Source organism: Marmota marmota, unplaced genomic scaffold (genome assembly GCF_001458135.2).
Source record: "Marmota marmota marmota unplaced genomic scaffold, marMar, whole genome shotgun sequence".
Lineage (NCBI taxonomy): Eukaryota > Metazoa > Chordata > Mammalia > Rodentia > Sciuridae > Marmota > Marmota marmota.
In genome coordinates, this window is record NW_026000221.1 from 28,723,959 (window position 1) to 28,730,797 (window position 6,839).

The window sequence follows — 6,839 nt, forward strand, 5'->3', positions numbered from 1 at the left end:
CACATCACAGACACCCATATGAAGCTTGAGTTGTAAACTCCACTGACCCAGGTGGCTTAGACCAGCTTCCCACAAAGCAAACACCTTTTGTTTTGCTATTGTGTTCTGAAGGCATCTGTAACCAGCCAGGTGTTAAACCTGATTGTAGGACCTGCTCCCAGGCACTTAGACTCTCTCGGTCCCAGCTGACAGCTTCACCCACTTGCAGGAACCACACAGCCCCTCCACTCCCAGCTCAGACGCTCTGCCCTGTTAAACACAAAGCACAGGAGGCCATTGTTTTGGATTAAGCGCCTGCATTCGGCCCCAACAGTCCTGGCTAAAAATAAAAATAAAATCACTCACGTTAAGGTTTCACATCACCAATCTGAAACTAAGCTATCTGATCTTCTGAGAAATCGGGATTATGAATGTTTATAGGCAAATTTCCCAAACAGGTCAATTTCAATTGAAATGATAATGAAGCTCTCTCTCTCCTTTAATTCTTACACAAAAAATACTTGAAATAACCTGATATTAACTGTTTTCCTATCATTCTGTCCCCTGCCCCTGCCTTAAAGGGAAAGTCACTTTGAAAAAACCAATCTGCCTTTTGTTCTTTTTTTCTCTTTCTTCAGTCTTTCTCTGTCCATAAAACCAAACTCTTTTGCTCAGTCTTACCAAACACTTATTAATCTGTTTACTGGAATGAAGCGTTGCCAATTCTAGAATCAAGCATAAAATTGGGTTGAGGGTGTAGCTCAGCGGTAGAGCCACTGTGTCACATCATGAGGCCCTGGGTTCGCTTCCCGGCACCACGAAAAAAAAATGACACACAAGAAAATAAAGTAAAAAATAAATAAGGAAAGGAAAGAAAAGAAAGTCAACTAGCTGGGCCCAGTGGCACAAACCTGTAATCCCAGCTACTTGGGAACCTGAGGCAAGAGGATCAAAAGTTCAACACCAGCCTCACCCATTTAGTGAAACCCTCAGCAACTTATCAAGACCCTGTTTCAAAATTTAAAAAATAAAAATAAAAGTGGATGGGGTTGTAACACAGTGTTAGGGTGCCCCTGGATTCAGTCTGTAGTACCAAAGACCAAAAATCAAACAAAAAAAAGCCAACAATCTTTTCTAAGAATTGATATTGGAAATCCTGAAAAATCACTTTCACTAAATTCTATTAGTCAAGTGTTATGGAGCCAACCCAGATTCTTTTTGTTTGTTTATTGGCAGTGTTGGGGGTCAAACTTAGGGCTTCATGCATGCTAGGAAAGTGCTCTAACCCTGAGCCAGGTTACCCACCAGCCCAAATTCTTGATATAAAGAGCAGCATGCACATGCAGAGAAGGAAGTAACAGTTGTGGGCCATCTTTACAGGCTACCTAGTACAGATCAGAAGGAGAATAGAGTAGCAAGCCCTCTAAATCTCAACGGTCACTCCCTAACACCACACTATTCATTCATTCATTCATTCATTCATTCATTGTTTCTTTCCCTCTCCTATGTAAGTTCATGAGAGTACACACTTTGCTTTGTTCACTGATGTATTCCCAGAACTTAGAACAATGCCTGGCACCTAGTAAAAGCTCGGGAAATATTTGAATGAATGAATCAATCAATCATTCAACTGACCTGACCAGACAAGGAAGCTGAGTAGGTGGGGAGGTTTCATGGAAGAAATGAAATTTAAACTGGACTTTAAAGAATGTGTTCCATAGTGTGGGAGGCCATCCTGGCACGAGATTTGAGTTACCTCCCTGGCTGGGTGAGAGGCGCTTAGACATAGTGGTGTTAAAGCCATCCCACACCCTTTCCCAGGTCCGAGGGCTTGTCCGTGCAGAGGCGTGCCTGGCCATGCAGAGGCGTGCCTGGCCACTGACCTGAAGACCCTATCGCCGGCCCTGACCTTGGGATGCTGCCCCCCTTAACCTTCATTGGATAGGATTTTCCCTTGAATTTTTTTTTCCCAATAAAAGCTCACTCCCTGGCGTGCTCTCCCTCTCTCGCTAGTCTCTTCTGTAAACCTCGCCACTGCATTAGGTGGCTACAGGCAGGAGCTAGGAGAAGCCGTCTCGGAGCTGGGGTTAAAGGTAAATGAGAACCTGTCTCTTTAATTTAAAACTCACTAGCAATTTCTTATGCATCGAACCTTCTTTTATGAAGCTCGCGCTGGTCGAATGGCAGACCATAGGTAAGATGATGAAAAGTAGTGATGGGTTGGGCATGGTGTCACACACCTGTAACCCCAGGGACTCAGGAGGCTGAGGCAGGAGGATCACAAGTTTAAGGCCAGCCTCAGCAACTTAGCAGGACCTTCAGAAACTTAGTGAGAACCTTGTCTCAAAATAAAAAATAAGAAGGACTAGGGATGTAACTCAGTTCTAATGTGCTGCTGGGTTTAGTTCCAACACATAAAAGAAATGAAAGCTGGACACGGTGGTGCAGGCTTGTAATCCCAGCAGCTCTGGAGACTGAGGCAGGAGGATCAAAAGTTCAAAGCCAGCCTCAGCAAAAGTGAGGCACTAAGCAACTCGGTGAGACCCTGTCTCTAAATAAAATACAAAATAGGGCTGGGGATGGCTCAGTGGCTGGATGTCCCCCAGACACACACACACACACACACACACACACAGAGAGAGAGAGAGAGAGAGAGAGAGAGAGAGAGAGAGAGAGAAAGCAGAAAAACAGTGATGGGAAATGGGGGGCTTAGCTAGTTATATGTTTGGTGGGCACATAACCATCCATAAACCTCTTGATCCAGTGGTATTTCAAACTCAATGCAGATATAGGAAAGCATTTAAGAGGGCAATTTCATCAGAGTCAGTGCACACATGTGGGTTAATGTTCATTTGTGTATGTCCCATGGCAGGGGCGCAGTCTGCAGAAGGAAGGAGACTGAATTCTCACAGGCTCAGTCCCACGTACAGGGCTTCCTCTGACCTTGTTCTGTAGGCATGAGATTCTCAACTGGAAACAGTTTTGACGTTAGGCAATATCTGAGGACTTTTTGTCATTGTCACACTAAAGGGATGATTGTTACTGGTATCTAGTGAGTAGAGGTCACTACTAAATATCCTACAGCTCACAGGACAGCCCCACCCAACAAAGAATTAGCTGGCCCAAATTGTTAACAGTTCCACAGTTAAGAGGCTCGGTTGACACATGTGGGAAAATGGGACACCCATTCATTGAGACTGCAAATTGGTGCAACCACTGTGGAAAGCAGTATGGAGAGTCCTCAGAAAACTTGGAATGGAATCACCATTTTACCCAGTTATCCCACTCCTCAACATATACCCAGAGGACTTAAAATCAGCATACTATAGTGACGTGGCCACATCATTGTTCATAGCAGCTCAATTCACAATTGCTAAGCTATGGAACCAACCTAGGTGCCCTTCAACAGATGAATAGATAAAGAAAATTTGGTCTATAACCACACTGGAATATTACTCAGCCATGAAGAAAAAATGAAATTATGACATTTGCCAGAAAATAATAGAACTGGAGACTGTCATGCTAAATGAAATAAGCCAGTCCCCAAAACCAAAGGCCAAATGTTCTCTCTGATATGCAGATGCTGACTCACAATAGTGGGGAGTAGTAGGTTCACCGGATGGGACACGAGAGATGGAGAGAAAGGAGGAGCTATGGAAAGGGAAAAGACAGTAGAAGGAATCAGACATAACTTTCCTGTGTTCACATATGAATACGCAACCCATGTAAATCCACATCATGTACAACCACAAGAATGGGAAGTTACACTCCATGTTTGTATGTCAATATACACTCTACTGTCATGTATAACTAGAAAGAACAAATAAAATAACTTTTTTTTTAAAGGCCCTGTTGGAGAGTGTCATGGGGCACCACGGGAAATTGCCATGAATTCAGGGCATCTGTGAGATGGCGCACGGTGAGAATCTTCATAGTAGAGCTCATCCCAAAAATTGTGTTCCCACCTAAGATGACTGTATTCTATAAATGACTTCTTTCAATTTTGCAGCAATCTCAATTAATGGAGCTTCAATAACAGGGATAATTAAAAGTTCAAAAGACATATACAAGGAGGGAAATAAAAGACTGGAAGCAGCCTGCACATCAAAATCCTCCTGGAACTAAGGAGAAACAAGTGGTTTGTACTTAATGCAGAGAATGTACCTACACAATAGCTCCCGGATTCCTCCTCTCCATCTCCACTCCAACCTCTCTACTCCAAACCACCGTCATCTCTCACCTGGACCAATGTTCTAATGTTCCCTAAATGTTCTTCCCAGGTCTCCTCTGGTCCCTTCCATGTTTCCTCCCTCAGGAAAGAAAGAGGGCTCTTAGAGAATTGGCTGCTGAAAAACCTATGGAGGGTTTTGTTTTTGTTTTTGTTCTTCCTGTTTAAGAAAAAATACAAAAACTGCAATGGGCCCATCATGCGCTGGAAGACCAGCCTCACCTACCCCTGGCTGCTCCTCCTCCTCAGTGCCCTTCAGCCATGGAGTACTGCATGCTAGTCTGCTCTCCATTCCCAGAAGGCCTCAGATGCACTCCAGCCTCAGGTCACTGTCACTCAACAGGCACTTGGAGAATTGACTTTTGCTAAAAGCAGTGACTCTACCCAGGCGTGCAGGTGCCCAGTGGGTAACTACAAACAGGACAAAGCTTGGCATCTCTGCCTTCATGATGTGTCTGTCCCCCTTATTTCCTTAAACTTTGTGACCAGCTCAGCTCTGCACGTGAATCATTGAAGGAGCATGCATCTAAAAACTGGTGATTTGAGGTTTATTAGCCCTAAATGCACCTAACCTGCCTTGTTCCCCTTCAAGACCGAGGCAAGATTTGCAGGGTCGTTTACAACACCCTGTTTCTGACCCCTGGAGCTGTGCCTACAAGCCTCCAGTCATTCATTGCCCTGTGTCTTGCCTTCCAGGGACAGCAGAGCTTTGCAGGAACCTCACCCCGTTATGAGAATGCCCCCCCCCCCAAGCAGCAGCAATTGTTTCATGGGAGATCACATAAAATATTCCTTGAAGCAAATGGAGATTGCCCCCTCAAGTGATAAGAAGTTCTCCAGAGCCACCTCCTAGTACCAGAACAAAATGATCAAGTAAACCACAGTGTGATCAAAATTGCTTAACTATGCATGCCTGCCAGCTCCTGCCCCAATTCTTCCTCTAGTTAAAACTAAAGCTCACCAGGTGCAGCCCACACACCTGTAATCCCAATGACTCAGGAGGCTGAGGAAGGAGGATCACAAGTTCAAGAGCAGCCTGGGTAACTTGACAGGATTCTAAGCAACTTAGCAAGACCCTATCTCAAAAACTAAAAAGGGCTGGGCTGTAGCTCAGTGGTAAGCACCCCTGGTTTCATCCCCAGTCCCAAAAGTAAACAAATAAATAAACCTAAAGCTCATGTCGGCATCCAGAAGACAGGGCTCAGATGCTTGACCCTACTTGCCTTCCTGATATGGTCATATTGACTACAAAGTTCCTTTCCTGCTTTTCACTATGGCCTCTTCTGTTTTGTTTTTTGGGGGAAATTTATAAACCTGATTTGTTGAAACTCCCAGAGTCAGGCCTCTGGCACAGGATTTTGGTAGCGTCCCCATGGAGCTGAGGGTATACTGGTGGAGCCAGACATGAATCAATCATGGCACATAAGCACAGAGAAAACTGGCACTATTGATACAAGGGAGAGGGGGGTCACAGCTCCCTGAGAACCTGCCTCAAGGGATTTTTTTTTTCTTGGCAGAGCCAGGGATCAAACCCAGGGCCTTGCATATGCTAGGCAAGTGCTTCACCACTAAGCTACATCCCCAACCCTTACACCAAAACTCCTGAGACAGAGGCTTCTGTGAAATAATAGTACTTATTGGATGCTTAGGCAGAAAGGGACCAGGTCCTGGGACAAGTTCCTCAACTACCAGCAACAAACAGAGAGTAATTACAGTGTGGCCACCAGGTCTAAGCCAAGAACATTTTTAGAATGTAAACATGGAAGAAGAAACGCATAAATGAGTTACCTTTTTGAACTGAAGTTCTCTGAAGAAGCTGCATCTGTATTAAAGATCCTGCAGACTGCCTGAGCTTGGCCGACTAGAACTTTGGGATTCTGGAGAGACGGAATATTGCGGGTCGGGAAGCAAAATTATCTTCTTGGACTGTCTTAGGCCCTTTCACCTGCCTTGTGTATCTCACCTTACTTTCTGGTTACTAATAAATAAGATTCTCAGAATATATCACCGAGCTTCTTGGACTTCTGGTCTCCACCAGCCTTAAAGCTAAGAACAATTTAAGAGAGCATTATAGAAAAGATTTTCCCATCCTGCTCTGGACAGCCTACCTGATGCACCCAACAGTGCAATTGGCAAATGTATTGATTTATGACTTTCTTTTGTTCTGTGCCTATAAAAGTTCATGTAATCTCTTCCCCATGGTTGAAAATGTCATCTTAGGGTAACTTGAATCCATGTTCCCTGGCCATGGTCACTCAGATTTGTCTCTGAATAAAGTATGTTCTTATTTATTTATTATTTCACTATTTTCTTATTGCCTTTAAAGTACAGTTGTTGTTTTACGTTGACATGTTGAAATTACCCTGGCTGTAGGTAAGGGAGGTTGATAATGTGAAGCAGGGAAAGTTTGGGGGCGGGTGGACCACGCTTCAGAAGTGCTGTTACTTCTGAAATGGTTGGGGTGAGTAGTCCAGAAACTACACAAGAGCAGGAGCTAGCTGGAAATGGTGGTCCGCGTCTGTAACCCCAGCTGCTTGGGAGACCAAGGCAAGAGGATCACAAGTTCAAGGCTCAGCAACTTAGCAAGAACCTGTCTCAAAATTAAAAAAAAAATTAAAAGGACAGGGGATGT

The 6,839-nt window shown here is 44.4% G+C and overlaps 2 long non-coding RNA genes across 2 annotated transcripts in view; one reads left to right on the top strand and one right to left on the bottom strand.

The window, feature by feature from the left end:
- The window catches only part of LOC107144886, a 62,280-nt gene that overhangs the window by 43,184 nt on the left and 12,257 nt on the right, over nt 1-6,839 (bottom strand). The gene's annotated exons all lie outside the window — the stretch shown is intronic.
- On the top strand, nt 3,824-6,498 carry LOC125612994. The gene is made up of 2 exons (XR_007343501.1): nt 3,824-3,898; nt 3,989-6,498. It is a non-coding gene; the product is annotated as an uncharacterized LOC125612994 (long non-coding RNA).